The sequence below is a fragment of the Athene cunicularia genome, assembly GCF_003259725.1.
Source record: "Athene cunicularia isolate RWA chromosome 3 unlocalized genomic scaffold, athCun1 chr3_part1, whole genome shotgun sequence".
Classification (NCBI taxonomy): domain Eukaryota; kingdom Metazoa; phylum Chordata; class Aves; order Strigiformes; family Strigidae; genus Athene; species Athene cunicularia.
Genome location: NW_020799097.1, coordinates 79,987,009 through 80,000,476, shown reverse-complemented (window position 1 = coordinate 80,000,476; position 13,468 = coordinate 79,987,009). Strand labels below are relative to the sequence as shown.

Below are 13,468 nucleotides of genomic sequence, written 5' to 3'. Positions count from 1 at the left end.
AGTCACTATATATGAGCTGTAGCCTTCAGAAAAGAGATTGAGAAGCAGCTTTTCAATTTTGGTATGCAAATACTTCTGCAGGGCAGCAGACGAGGTGCTGGGAGGGCTCTTTACGGCATTGAAGGAGGTTGTAACAAAAAACCACAACATAACTAGGAGCTGCTCTCCAGGAATGTGGATTTGCAGTTAAGTTGCAAATAGTTATGTTATTGAGCTCCATACAGCAGTAAGGGAGTAAAATATTACAGCTGATAGCATACAGGATAAATACTGAGTCTGCAATGTAGATTTTATTAAACATGGAGAATCATCCCTGTTCCTATATCTCTTAATTCCTAATTTAAAATTCAAGTAGTCTGCCTTTGCCACTTGATGGAAAGTGACTTGCCAAATGGAGCAAATATTTTTTGGGGGCAAGAATTCTTTCAGCTAATGTGGATTTGACACTCCCACAGTTTCACTCAAACTCTGACAGACCAGTAAGATGTTTGTCAGCATCCTCTTTTACTGAAAAAGCTAACCTAGTCTGAAATCTTGAAGGAAAAAAACCTTGACTTAAAATAGAAGTGTTTATGACAGGACAGGGTCACAGGAATGGAAGGATCCATCCTAACCACCTGCCTGGTTGTCAGAATAACTCCTCTTCCCCTTGGCACCTTTGGTTGTGTAGAGTTTGCCACGGACTGCCTGCAGGCTGCAAAGGGAGCAGGGGAGTCGAACAAGCGCACTGAGGAGCGACCAGAGTTTATCTGCTGAGATGGGAGCAGCTCCCACCACCACCACCACTGGCACTCACTTCTTACAGTCCTCCGATGGAGAAGCTGCAGCTGGTGTGACCAAAGCAGCGCAGGGCATTATCAGTCTCACTGCACCCTGTGGGAGGTTACACAGCAGCGTCAGTGGAGCAGAGCTCTGGTCTTGCCTCAGATCCTGTGGCTCCAACCCCGACCCATTACCCCAAGTCACTGGGGAGGATGGTTTAAAATAAAATACCAAGTTACAGAGAAGCTAACACACTTCTGCTCGCTGTGGCCCCTGCTGTGGGGCAGTGGTCTTTGGCACACAGGCAGGACAAACACAGCTGGTGAAACTCAATGTAGTAGGTGGAAGGGATGCAGCTAGGTCTGACGGAGTTGCCGCTGAAGTCCCAGGGCACTGCTGGTCTTGTGGCTGCACACTCAGGGCAAAGATCAGCCTCATGCAGAACATCCCACCCTGCCAAGGGGCATGGCTGTGCTGCAGTTGGAGGCACCCACAGCACCAGCAGGCAAACCACCTCTCAGCTGATTTTGCACAGGTGCCAAAGCTCAAAGGTCAGGCTTCAGTCCTGGCTACTAACTGCCTTGGGTGGGGATGCTGTCTTCCCTTTAGCCCTTATTACCCTGGCACTGCCGGTATTGCCATCACAGCTGCTTTGTTTAAAACTGGCCAAAGTGTAGCCAGAAGCACTGCAGTCATACCTCTGTTGGCAAAGCAGACGTGCCTTGCCTTTGGCTTCAGCACAAGAATGGATTCTCTTTCTTACAGCGGCACAGGTGTTGTTCAGACTCTGCAGCAAGAGAGAGGAAGGAGGGAGTGAACCTGAACTGGAGCAAAATGAAGTTTATGGTTGCAGGGCTTGTGATGCAGGTTCCTCCCTATAGTCAGAACTGAGCTTTCAACCTGGTTCAGTGAATGAGATGAGCCACTAAGGCTTCATTACTTTAAGGTGCAGTGATAACACTCTGTTGTTTGGAAACCAAACAGCTTGGGTGTCCACCCTTTTGGGACAGTCTTAAAAAGAAACATTCACAGGTTCAGATGCAAGTCTGCTTTGGGGTGTTGTTTCAAAGCTAATAGGAAATACTCAAGTGGAAAGCATGCAAGAAGACAACAAAGTAGAAATCTCCAGTGCAACTCAGTTCAAAGCAATGTCTGCCTTACTGTTTCTATTTATAGTCCTTCAAGAATGTGTTTATTTTGTTATTACAAGAGACAGCTGGGATGGGAACTGCAGTGTGGAACAGGACACGTTAAAACAAAAAAGCAGTGCCATGGTAGCACCTTCTTCCTTTTCTTTTGGAGCCAATGTAGACTGCAGGTGAGCGATGATGCCACAGTGAGACTAATTTCTTGCAGCTGACAGATGTTAGCTGGAGTGGTGGATTTCCAGAGCTTTGAAAAGCAGGTCTTGAAGACTGTGCAACATGTGTTACAGTGTGGATGGTTCCATTCTCCTTACCTTGGATTCCCACCGGAATGTTACTCTTCCCTGTCAAGGTGCTGAGCACTGGACATGAGCCCTACCCAGCTGTGGCCTGTTAGCAATCGCAGCATAAGCTGGGATGTGTAGATGTGGGCTCCTTGTGTTGTAGCCTTTATATAAGGTAATGTCTTCCATTGCTCTTTGATCAAAGGTTGAGCTGGCTTTGTGCTCAGCTTTTGTGGATACCTAGGCTCATGAGCCTTCATCTTGCCCAGGTTCTAATCGTCGGTGCTGGGCAGGATCATCTCTGTCAGGCTGCTTATCCTCCTTACTAACTGTTGCATCCCAGCATCTGCAGTATTTCACCCCTTCATGCACTTCCTCTGTTTGCATAGTGATTACAGAAATAATTTTTGCCTGCTGTACAACATTCCTTAGGTTCCGGAAATGCAGGCTATTATTGTGATTGTTAAGGAAAAGCAAAGCTGCAGCTCAGTTCTGAGCATGAAATATTCCCTCAGTCAGATGTGGTAACCATGTCCATAACTTTCAGGGTTCTGAGATGTTAAACTGTGTGTAAGACCACTTGAGGAGAAGCTAGCTTCTGAAGACCACCAAGCAGCTTCACCCGCTCTAAATATTTCAACTTTTTTCAACTCTCGTTTTCAATGCATATCTTCTGACATGCCTTCTCTTTTTCTGATATTGCTGACAACAGTTTCCAGGAGTCTTCTGCAACAGCATGAAAATCATAAGCCCTGCCACTTGTCAGTCTGATGACTGCTTTTCTTTTATGTGCCATCTGCATGAAGTCATGCTACTGTGCTGATCCTTTTGCTCCTCCTGTCATGGGTTGGGCATTTCCACAACTAAGAATTGATCAAATGGGCTAACCTGCATTTTGTGGGCCAGGGAAAGATTCTCAACATCTGCAAGAGCTCTGCCCTGCCCTTATGGGAAGGGAGGGGAACCCCAACATTTAGTTGCCATATGGTTTTGGCTGATTTGTGGCTTTAATCATTTCCTCTTGGCAGGGAACTATCCAGCTCTCTGTACTCTCTACCAGGAACTGACTCATGGAAATGGAGTTTTCCCTTGGTGTGTTGGGAGAGCGAGTATCTGTGTGTGTGTTTGAGGAAGCTAGTGAGCTAACGTACAGATGATGAAGATTCTAAATGTAGGGGGAAAATTTGGCTATTTAAAATAAAGCTTCTCATTTTATGCATCAGCCAGTTGGAGGTTCTTCTATTCTAAATCAGAGCTTTGTCTGCCTCATTGCTCACAAATTGCAAAGCTGGTGACCTGAATGTTGTTGTTTTACAGAGGTAAGTGATGGCTGGTAGTGGATAGAGCTGATCAGATACCATGGTGATAAGCCTGATATAAAATACAAACCTTAGTCTTCCTGTCAGCTCTGTGCAGATCTTGTGTCCTGTGTTGATAGAGCATCATGGCCTTAGGCATCATCATCATGTAGGCTTGAACCTGGGATTTGTACATCTAAAAGCACAACCTGCTATGAGCTGGAGGCTCAGGCAGGAAAACGCGCTGTGACCAAACACGAGGTAAAGCGTATTTGTGTAAGCTGCAATGAAAAAGATTTAAGCAAATACATTTTTATGTCACTTTTGTGATAGGCTAAGGGTGTATGCAGTCTGCCACTGTAGCTCAGCAGATAAGCAGTGTCTTCTTGAGCTGTAGCAACTAATCAGGTCTCTGAACTGTGAGCTGAGGGGCCCATCTTTATTACCATGAGACTGAACTGTCTCAGCAGGATTTGTGATACAGCCACAAGAAGGAGACAGAGCTGCAGCAGACAGGGGTTCAGGGTGTGCAGCAAATCCAACTGATCATAGTGGAGCTCTGCTGGGGTCCACGGATTTGTGTATTCAAGGGCCTCACAGGATGGATGCTTCTGGTACGCTAGAAGTATTTTGGCAAACCAAGCTCATTAAATTTTACAGTGTGTCACCTGTACTGTCAAAAAGTTGGGTTTTTTTCATGCTGTTTATTTTCTTCTGTCACAGGATTAAGCACTCCAAACAATGGAGCTTTCTCGGTATCCTCAGGAAGTTATTTCCTACCTTTAAAGATTAATGTCATGGAAATTTTTCTTTGATCTCAAGCCTCACTTTCATTGGCTCAGTTCTATTCTCTTATTCCTGGATACAAGGGATAATGGCAGGAGAGGCAGGAATTTTTTCATCAAGTTTTGGAGGCATGGTATCGCCGTTGCCCCAGCTGTGGAGTTGTGGTAGCCAGGCTTCGAAGGAGCAATGCCTTTCCCTTATGAGCAGGAAACCTGCTGCATTTTATCTGTGTTGCCTGCTGACCCACTGACTGATCTTTGATGTTTTTATTTTGAAACATATCCCACTGTACGAGATACATGTGTAGCTACAGCCCTAAAAGATTATCTGTATGCTGCTGCACACGAGCAGGCTGCACCCAAGGCTAAATCTCATAGCCTAGCCGGGAATTAGCTGACAAGCAGGTGATGTGCGGAGAACAAATGGGGAGCACAGAGGGTGTTTGTTAGGCTCCTGGGGCTGAAGAAATGGGGGTCTGTGCTCAGGAACAAAGACAATTTGCATTTAGTTTCTCTGGGCTGCAGTGCTGGCAACAATGGTAGATGTTCATCTGTAGCATTAAACCGCTGCGCAGTCTGGGCTGAATGGCTGTCTTTGTTCAGGGCTGGAGCAGCAGGAGCACTGCAAATCGGGACCAAAGCACTGTGTCCTACAGCATGGCTGTAAACATGAGGGGTGGGGGAGGGAGAGAAACTGGATGCTGGTAAAGCCTACCCCATCTCTCCTCTTGTCCCAGGGGAGGTGTTCAGTGACCCTGGGAAGCCCTAAAGAGAAAACAGCGTCATCCTCAAGTGGCTCTTGTGTGGGGTTATGGTCAGTGCCTGGCTGTTCAGGCACTGCCATGGTGGTGTTCACCTCTGCTCTCTGCTGAGAAGGAGAGGAGGGGTTGGCTGGTGCTCATCCCAGAGGACGATTGTGGAGGTTCAGGCAGGAACAAGCCAGGTCATGCACGGGGTGCATCCTGCTCCTGCTCCTGCAGCTAGCTGGAGCTCTGGGCAAGAGACTGAACAGCCCTGAATCTTACCTGGCTGGGACAGGGTCTCTTCCCTAGATGAGGCCTTCAGAAGGTGGTGGGGAGGGTAGAGGGGGAGACAGAGTGTGAAATGTGGCGCAGAGCCTTGTTCCTCTAGCGGACCTGCTCAGCCAGGTGTTACCTAGTGGCTGAGATTCCCCCTCCAGACTTTGTACAGAGAGGCTTAGTGCTGAACCTGTCATTCAGCTTAACAGCCACAGCTTTGCAGGGGCCTGAGGCTAGCAAAGCCCCTCCTCAGGGGACTCGGGGCACTCACTGGGCTGCAAAAAGTGTGTTCTCTCAGACTGGCAACTAGCAGCCACAAAACACATTGCTGTGGTCACCAGCAGCATTATCTTCCCCACAGTCCCTGACCTCCTTGCTCACTGCAGTAGCCGTACTTCTGGGACAAATACCAAAGCAGTGGAAGTTCAATTGCGACCACCACTAGGCAGCAGGTGACTGGTGGAGTCTTCTACTGGTCTCTTACCAGGAGTGATTTGCAGTCTGCTGACTGCAACAGCCAGGAGGAAAGTGTGGGAAGTAGGATCCTATTCTCTAGCCCCACAGAGAAATGGTGTTTGGCTCGGGGATTGACTGTGCCAAACACTGTCATGGAAACCTGAGCTTCTCCCACCTCACCTACCCCATTGTACAGTGCTCAGTGTGCCAGCTAAATAAGAAGTAGTGTTAATTGCACTGTGTGCTCCTAAGCTTCTTTCCATGGCTTTCTGGCAGCTGATTAAGAGAGAAAGTAAAGTGGGGATTATTGGGATCTTGGTGGAGGCTGGGGGAAGAAAAAGGAAATTCCTTGGAGGGGGAAAAAGAGGGATTTGAACAGCTGATGGCAAGCCTCTGCAAACAAACTGGGAGAGTTAGGCAGCAGATGGACTAACACTCTCTGGGTTTGTGCCAATGCATCAGATTGATTTTAAAGATGAAGCACCCACTGCCTGGGAAAGCAAGCCAGTAGCCCTGTGTGTGAGTAGGAGCGCTTCCTGGCAGCTGTTCAAACACTAGCTGCTTTACAGTTTGCTTTCAGTGCACCAAGAGTCAGTGAGAAGCACTGGGGACTCAGGATATGAAATATGACTGGTGGGGACTACAGACCAATAAAGAGGTTATTTCTGTAGGGAGGATTGCATGGAAAATAATGTCCAGTTGCTCAGAAGCTCACAGTGCGCAATTAAAGGACCAGAAGAGATCAAAGGGCCATCAAGTCTAACTCTGTGCCTCCCAACTTGGTGAGTGCTGCATCTTTCAAGCAAAGGTGCAGACTTCTCGGGCGTTCAATTCCAGAAGGGAATTTTTTTTGCTGGACCTCTGCTGTAGATCAGCTTATGTCCTGAGGTATGACTGCTGTCCCAAATGACATTACCTGTGTTACGGACATCTGCCATAGTGTGTTTGAACTGAACTCACAGGGCACCTCAGTGATGGGTTTGGATATGTACACTGACAGATACCTCCTTCTCCCACACCATCCCTTCCCTTCTACAGAAATGATATAAGCTAGAGTGGTTTGTTTTTTTTTTCTCCTGCACTTTTCTCAAAATGAAATGACCCCCCCCCCGCTGATGAAATAAAATTACTGAATAATAAAACACATGAAGACTCTCCAGTAAAATAAGCATTTTACAGCAGTTCATTCCATCAGGTTATATATACATGTATATGTAATATAGCCTGATGATCCACCTAATTTATGAAGGCTGTTCCATGGTTCTTCCTCTTAATTTCCCATTATATGTAATTTGTTCCTCTTTTCAGCATGCCATACACTGTTTTTATGGTAAGCATGGCAATAAGACACAGCCTTAGACCCTGAGCTGATGCCAGCTCCCAACATCTTGAATTGCCCCTTGAACATAAGCTTATATAAAAGTTAATCAGTTTTTAGGCTGATAGTACAACATGTGCAGTTGTGATTAGAGTCTATATTTAAGCCTTGGCTGCCAAAAAGACTTCAGCGATGACAGGCTTACAAGTATTTCAGCGAAAGGCTGACACAAATGTGGGGTGGGCTGGGAGTGCCACACAATTTATGCTCTGCCCCGAGGAAATGCCACTCCCCACCCTGGCACAACACCTTCCTCCATTGGTGTTGCAGCGAAGGGTGCTCGTGTTTGTCATCCTGCCTCCTTCTCTGTCCCAGGGTTTCTGATGCAATAGGACCGGAGTGACAAAACAAGTGTGATGCAGCAGGCCTGGTGAAGCATGGCTGTGGCAAATGGAAAAAATGCTGGGAGGCTGGCAGCAGGTCTGATAGTGAAGGTTTCAGGGGCAGAGGTGTGGAAAGGTAAAGGAGGAGTCGCATCAGCTCCTAGTTCACACTGATGAAGAGTTCCCCGTTTGCCTTGCTGTGCTGTGGGTTGTTTGCAGACAGAGTAGTTTGGAGGAAACCAATATCCAGCTGTCACTCAGAGCTCTGATGGGTTGTGTCTTCATGTTTGCAGTAGTGTGTCTTGACTTTTGAGTAGCTGGGGTCTTGCTGAAGCCAGAGAACCTGATCAGAGAGGATTTTCAGTCAGATTTTCAGGTTTAAATTAAGACAGGCTCTTATCTGCCTGCTTAGCTGACAACTGTGGGTCTGGGGCCGGTGACTTGGCCTTTCACTGCTGGGGCATTTGTTTGGATGTAATCCACCTGAACAGCATGACAGGCTCTGACAGGCTTTACCAGCTGCTTGGCCATTTATGGCCTTGTATAAAACAGACATGGCCGTCCCTAGAAAGCCAGCAGGAATTCGGCACAAGGACCACTAGGCTCAGACAAGTATCACTTAAGTGTTCACTAAATGGGCATGTATCCAGATTTACCCAGTTCAGCAAGAGATTCTTCTGGTTCCCCAAAATAGCATCCCATCAACTGAAGCCCTCTCTTGGTCTGCTTTACTACAAGACTGTTGTTAAAATAGTAAACCAGAAGTTACTTCCCTCTGTTGTACCCTGCCAGTTTTACACCGCTGACTACAGTGCAGCGATGCTGGCGTGGAGCTGAGGCAGCCTGATGGTGAGTCTGGTCCTGCATTTGCTTTAGCAAACTCATTTAATGGATTTCTAGAAGCGGGAATGTCATGGTAACTGATGGGAAATGCATCAGGTAAGAAATGACAGGTTTCTGACTGATAGCCAGGCACGTTAAAGATATGGGTGTTTACTGGCAGGGAGAGTTACTGGAACAAAACATTTTATGATTCATGGAAAATAAATGTAAACATAAAATTATTTTGGTTTACTTTCTCCTCTCCCGGTCACTGAGGACACCGGATTTTAAATGTTACCTTCCTGCTTAGAGAACAGAAATGTTTTCTGGGCGTATTCTGAAGCTGGTAACACCAAAGTCAACCTGGAGTCATCCCCCAGCACAGTCTGTGGCGTTATTCTGCATTTATACCAGCATTGTAGATGAGTTTCTGGCTCATGAGAGCAATCAAAGCTAATCGACGTGGCTAGAATCTGAAATTTCAAACGCTTCTGCTGAATGGTTCGTGAGCAATCTACAGGCTAGGAGTTATTTGCGGAAAGTATCCAGCAGTTAATTTCAAATCCCATATACATTTGAGATGTTCATAAGCTACTTGCAGACAATTTGCAAACAGAAAAAGAGGCTAAAATTCATCAAAATAAATGATCTGCCATGAATTATTCATTGGGCTCCCATCAATCATGCCAAATGTCTCCCTTGTTGTTAGTCTCTGCAAAGAGATCAGGGATTGAATTTAGCTTAGAGACAGAAGTATGCTTTCACCCTAGAGGTGCTTCTTCAAAGCAGACTAGCGGCATGTAGGTGATGAGAATAAGAAAGCTTCGGCGGCACAAAACGTTCCTGCTCTGTGGATAAACAGCAGATTTTAGCCAGCAGGGCTGTCAGGCAGGCTGCTTCCACAAGGACCATTTTTACAAAAAAAACCTCAAACCCAACCACCAAAACAAACTCTGAACTTGAAGGGGAGAAAGAAAGAGAGAATTTGAGGCGTTTGTTGTAGACAGGAAAGGTGTCTTTCAGTCCATTCTGGCAGCCAGCTGAGGGTAGCTTTACCTTTTAAGGTGGAAAGGAAAAGTATGGTTGAAGTCTGGATCACTGAGAAATAAAAGCAGGTATCACAACCTGAAAGGGTTTCAAGCACCAGCATGGCTTGCCTTTCTTGCATACGTAATTCATTTTTGGTCAAGGGCATGCTCTTGTAACTATCAGAAAGGGGACAGCCAGAATTAAATGACTGAATGGTGTCCATGCAACATCTTGGAGAGGTGGGGTGCAGTGGGAAGGTTTTATACCACTCGGTCAATATAATGGAAACTGTATCCAGACACAGATTTTTGGGGACAAAGGTGGCTAATTAAAGGGAAAGGACCTCATTCACTGCTGTTTTGCTCAGGTTGACAGCAGAGAAGTATAGCTGACACCAACTGCATTTTGATAAATGGCAGTGGCATAGCACAAATAAGAGCACTAAGAATAAATAAGCTGTTTTACACTGGGAAAAAAAAAAAAAAGCTGAGTGATTCAAAGGCAATACATGTAGCAGTATAAGTCCTCAGCACTCAACGGGCCCTCATGTGAGGCTCTTACAACCTGGATTTAGTTGCAGCATGGATGTATTATCCCTGTTTTTTTCAATAAAGGCATTGCCATGGCTACATGTGCAATGACAAGCCAGACCCAAATCTCCAAAGCCTCAGCCCCATGCCTGAGGTGCCAGGTTACAGCTTTTACAGTTCAGAAAATGGAAATAAATAGGGCATAATAGAGTTTAGGGAACTGAAATGAGACATAGCTGCAAGAGGGGCATCTAACAGCAGAACTGATAAGAACATATATTGAAGCAATCTCTTTGCACTTGAATTTACATCTTACGCTTTGCCGCGAGCCCTTTACTTGAGAACCACTCAGCAACATTTAATTTAGACAAGTGTACCTGTCATCTTTGGCCTGTTGCTTCTGATGTTGGTATAACACAGGCAGCTTGCTGGGGCCTCTGAGGAAGAGGGGCTGGTCTCCCAGGCTGGGAGAGCCGGGGCAGCCAGCAGCTGGCTGCCTGCCTCCCTGTGCAGGGACGTAAGCGCCTGGATGGTTTCTCATTCAAGTCCTGGTTTGGAAAGGAAGGTCTTATATGTCTTCAGGAGAGAGCAGACAGGGTCTCTGAGAAAGGCCATGTGGAGGAAACACTGATTTATTTTTTAATAATCTTGCCTTCCTTGCAGCAGATTAGGAACAGGCTCATCAGCCAGGTAGCTGTATTTGAGTTAATTTCCCCTCTGTTTTAAGCTTTAATTTCAGTCTGTTTGACCTGAAAATTAATTCCAATTTACCACATACAACAGAACATGTTTTATTTTACAGTATAGTATATGCATACCACTTCAAGGTCTTAACAAGCTCTTGTCACCCATCTAAAGCAAACTAAGGGGAGGGCTCAACAGGGCGCTGGTGAGCTGATGACTCTGGTGTCATGAGAGGGGAGGTAGCTCGTGTCTGTAATGGAGGCTAGCTTGAGTGCCTGTCCTTGTCTGCCTTGGCATGCCACCCCTTTCCAGAAAGGCTCCCTGGCCCCAGAGGCAGGGTGCAGGCAGCACTCTGACTGAGACAGGAGACAGCAGCAGCAAAGAGGAGCAAACCCCATTCACAGTCCAGCCAGGGTTTCAGCATGTGTCTAACATACTCAGTTATTAAGATTTATAAAAACTGTGCAGGAAGGGAGCATTCAAGACAGCATGGCTGGACCAAGCCTGGTTTACATGCGAGAAGTGCATGTTTCTTGTGCCTGTGCCTTGCTTTACCTTGCCTTGACTGGTGCCGCAGTGAAGGTATCAACAAGAGTAAATACATGACGTGTACAGGACCTGCTGCAAGCCAAGCCCAGACCTCGCTCTTGTCCGTTCCTACAGCCACCTCAGTGCCTCATCTGCTTGAGAAACCCCACCATGAGCATCACTGCCTTCCCATGATGTCCCCTGTTCAGTGCTGATGGAAGCAGGCAAGCCCTGTCCTGTCCCCTCCTCTTAAGGTCTCTGCTTCAGAAAGTTTCTGAATGAGGGTATGGCAGCTCTTTCCCTTTCTTCGGGCTAGCTGACCTCTGTCCAGGTCCCATCCCCAGATTCACACCTTCCTGCCAAAAATCTGTCATTGTCCAGGAGGCCAACAGTTAGTCCCAAGAGAAGCCCAAGCCCCACTTGGAGGCTGGCCCTGTCCCATACGGTGGATGGAATCCGTGGGGAGGGAGGGAAGGCAGGCCTGACTGAAGCTGCCATGTTGACACCCCAGTACCGCTGTGCAACTGGGGACTGTGGGGGCCTCCAGGGCAGTGCTGGGGGGGAAGTGGGAGCAGGGCAGTGTGTCTTTCCCCAGCAAGGATTGGCTGCTGTTTTCCCCGGGGCCTCCTGCGTTGGGTGGCTGTGCACTGGTGGAAAGGGATGGCCCTGTGACCCAAGCAGGGCTCCTTGGCCACTGAGGGGGGACACTACCCCCTGCTGAAAGTCCCTGACACCAAAATCTGGGGCAGTGCTCTCATACTGCAACTGGTGGTAAAGGGGTGAGGGACACTGGAGGCTCTGTGCTGCTAAATTGCTTTGCCACTAGTGACACAGACTCTGTTACCTCAGTTACCTCATGTTTCATTTTAAATACATTTGCTTGCAGACAGCAGTTTTGCAGTCTTACTTACATTGCCATAGAAACAATCTTTCGCATTCCTCTATTTGTTGTGCATTTTTGTTAAAGGCTCTTTCTTCTTTACTTATCCACTCCATCTTTTCATTTGCTGCCTCTCTCTTCATTATGTCCTTCCAATTCCCTTACCTTCTAGCTTGCCACACTACAGCTAAATATTTCTCTCAGCAAAGATACCCAGCTCACAGCCTCTACCTGTATAGCTGTCAAAATCTGCCAGTGATATGCCACACGGATAAAGACATTGGGCTAAGCGTGTGCAAGCATGCACGTGCCTATGCCCACAAGTGCTGAGATGAGGAGAGTAGAAGGAGGTGAGAAGTGTGATAATCTGGTATCAGATCGGATGTCCTTGACAGTAATGAAACCAATTTTAACTTCTGCTTTGTGCCCAGGGAATGAAGCTGCCCATCAGATAAGGGGTTATGGGACTCCAAGGGATTTCTCGCCTGGTTCATCTATGCTGGGAAGGAGTGCTGCTTAAAACTCTGTGTTCCACGTAGTTATAAGAAGACAAAAATCTTTTGGGGCATGCTGATTAGACAGAGAGATTTTATGATGAATCACTCTCCCCAGTGGATTGTGTTTGATTGTTTGCTTTAGAAGAGAAAAGGAAGAAAAAGGAAAAGGAAGATGTTTAGGGCTTTTCTGATTGCAAAAGGTGACTTTTGATAACACAAAATTGTATCTTGTTTCCCTTCTCCTCTGGTCTCATTGGCAGGAAGTACCCAAGACAAAATAAGAGCTATCCATGAAAAAAAAAATCATCGAAACCAACAAATATATTCAGTGACTGATCACATGTAAACAAATATGTCTATTTTCTCTCCATTCCTCAAGAGAGGCTGCCCTACTGCTGACAAAGGGACAGGCAGTGATGCATCCAGGATCACCTTGCATTGCCAAGTGCTGGGCCGGGCCAGGGACAGAGTCCTGTCTACTCAGACACAGGGCAGGGTTCTGCATGCCAGCCTGTTGCTTATCCTCAGCTGATGGAGCATCTCCAAGCAGTGAGCTGGTGTCATGGGCTGCAGAATTTGGGGAAAGTTTTGTTCAGCCTTTGCTGTGCTGTGCAGTGGATGAGGGAAGGGAGGATGTCACCTGGGCCTCCACATTACCACTGCCTATTTTCCTTTTTTAAAAAATTTGTATTCAAGAGAAAGATTAACTGCTTTTCTCTTCAGTGGTACCTGTTATTTAAATTCTCCTTCCTCAGAGATGCAGCCATTCTGTATGTCCAGGTAATTAAACTGTGACAAGTGGCCGAAACATATAGGAATCCTAAAGTCCTGCTTGTCTTGCATGACAGCAGTATAAACAAAACCAGAATTTCTCCTCTAAACACATCAGGAGAAGATGAATTAACAGCTGTAGGAGTGTTTGGATTCAACATCAGGAAGCCATACGCAGCACAGATTCAGTCCCTTTCTTCTCTTGCCTTTAGCAAATCCTTTAGGAGTACTGAGTGCTGTGATGATGGGGTGGATGGAGAGGACAAAAGGGACAAAG

The 13,468-nt window shown here is 46.6% G+C and overlaps 1 protein-coding gene across 1 annotated transcript in view; it reads left to right on the top strand.

Annotated features, from left to right (window-relative positions):
* The window catches only part of URB2 (URB2 ribosome biogenesis homolog), a 28,251-nt gene extending 26,290 nt beyond the window's left edge, over positions 1-1,961 (top strand). The window contains exon 11 of the transcript XR_003398028.1: positions 1,948-1,961. The gene's annotated coding sequence lies outside the window, so the exon portion shown is untranslated. The remainder of the gene's footprint in view (positions 1-1,947) is intronic.
* The last annotated feature ends 11,507 nt before the right edge of the window (positions 1,962-13,468 follow it).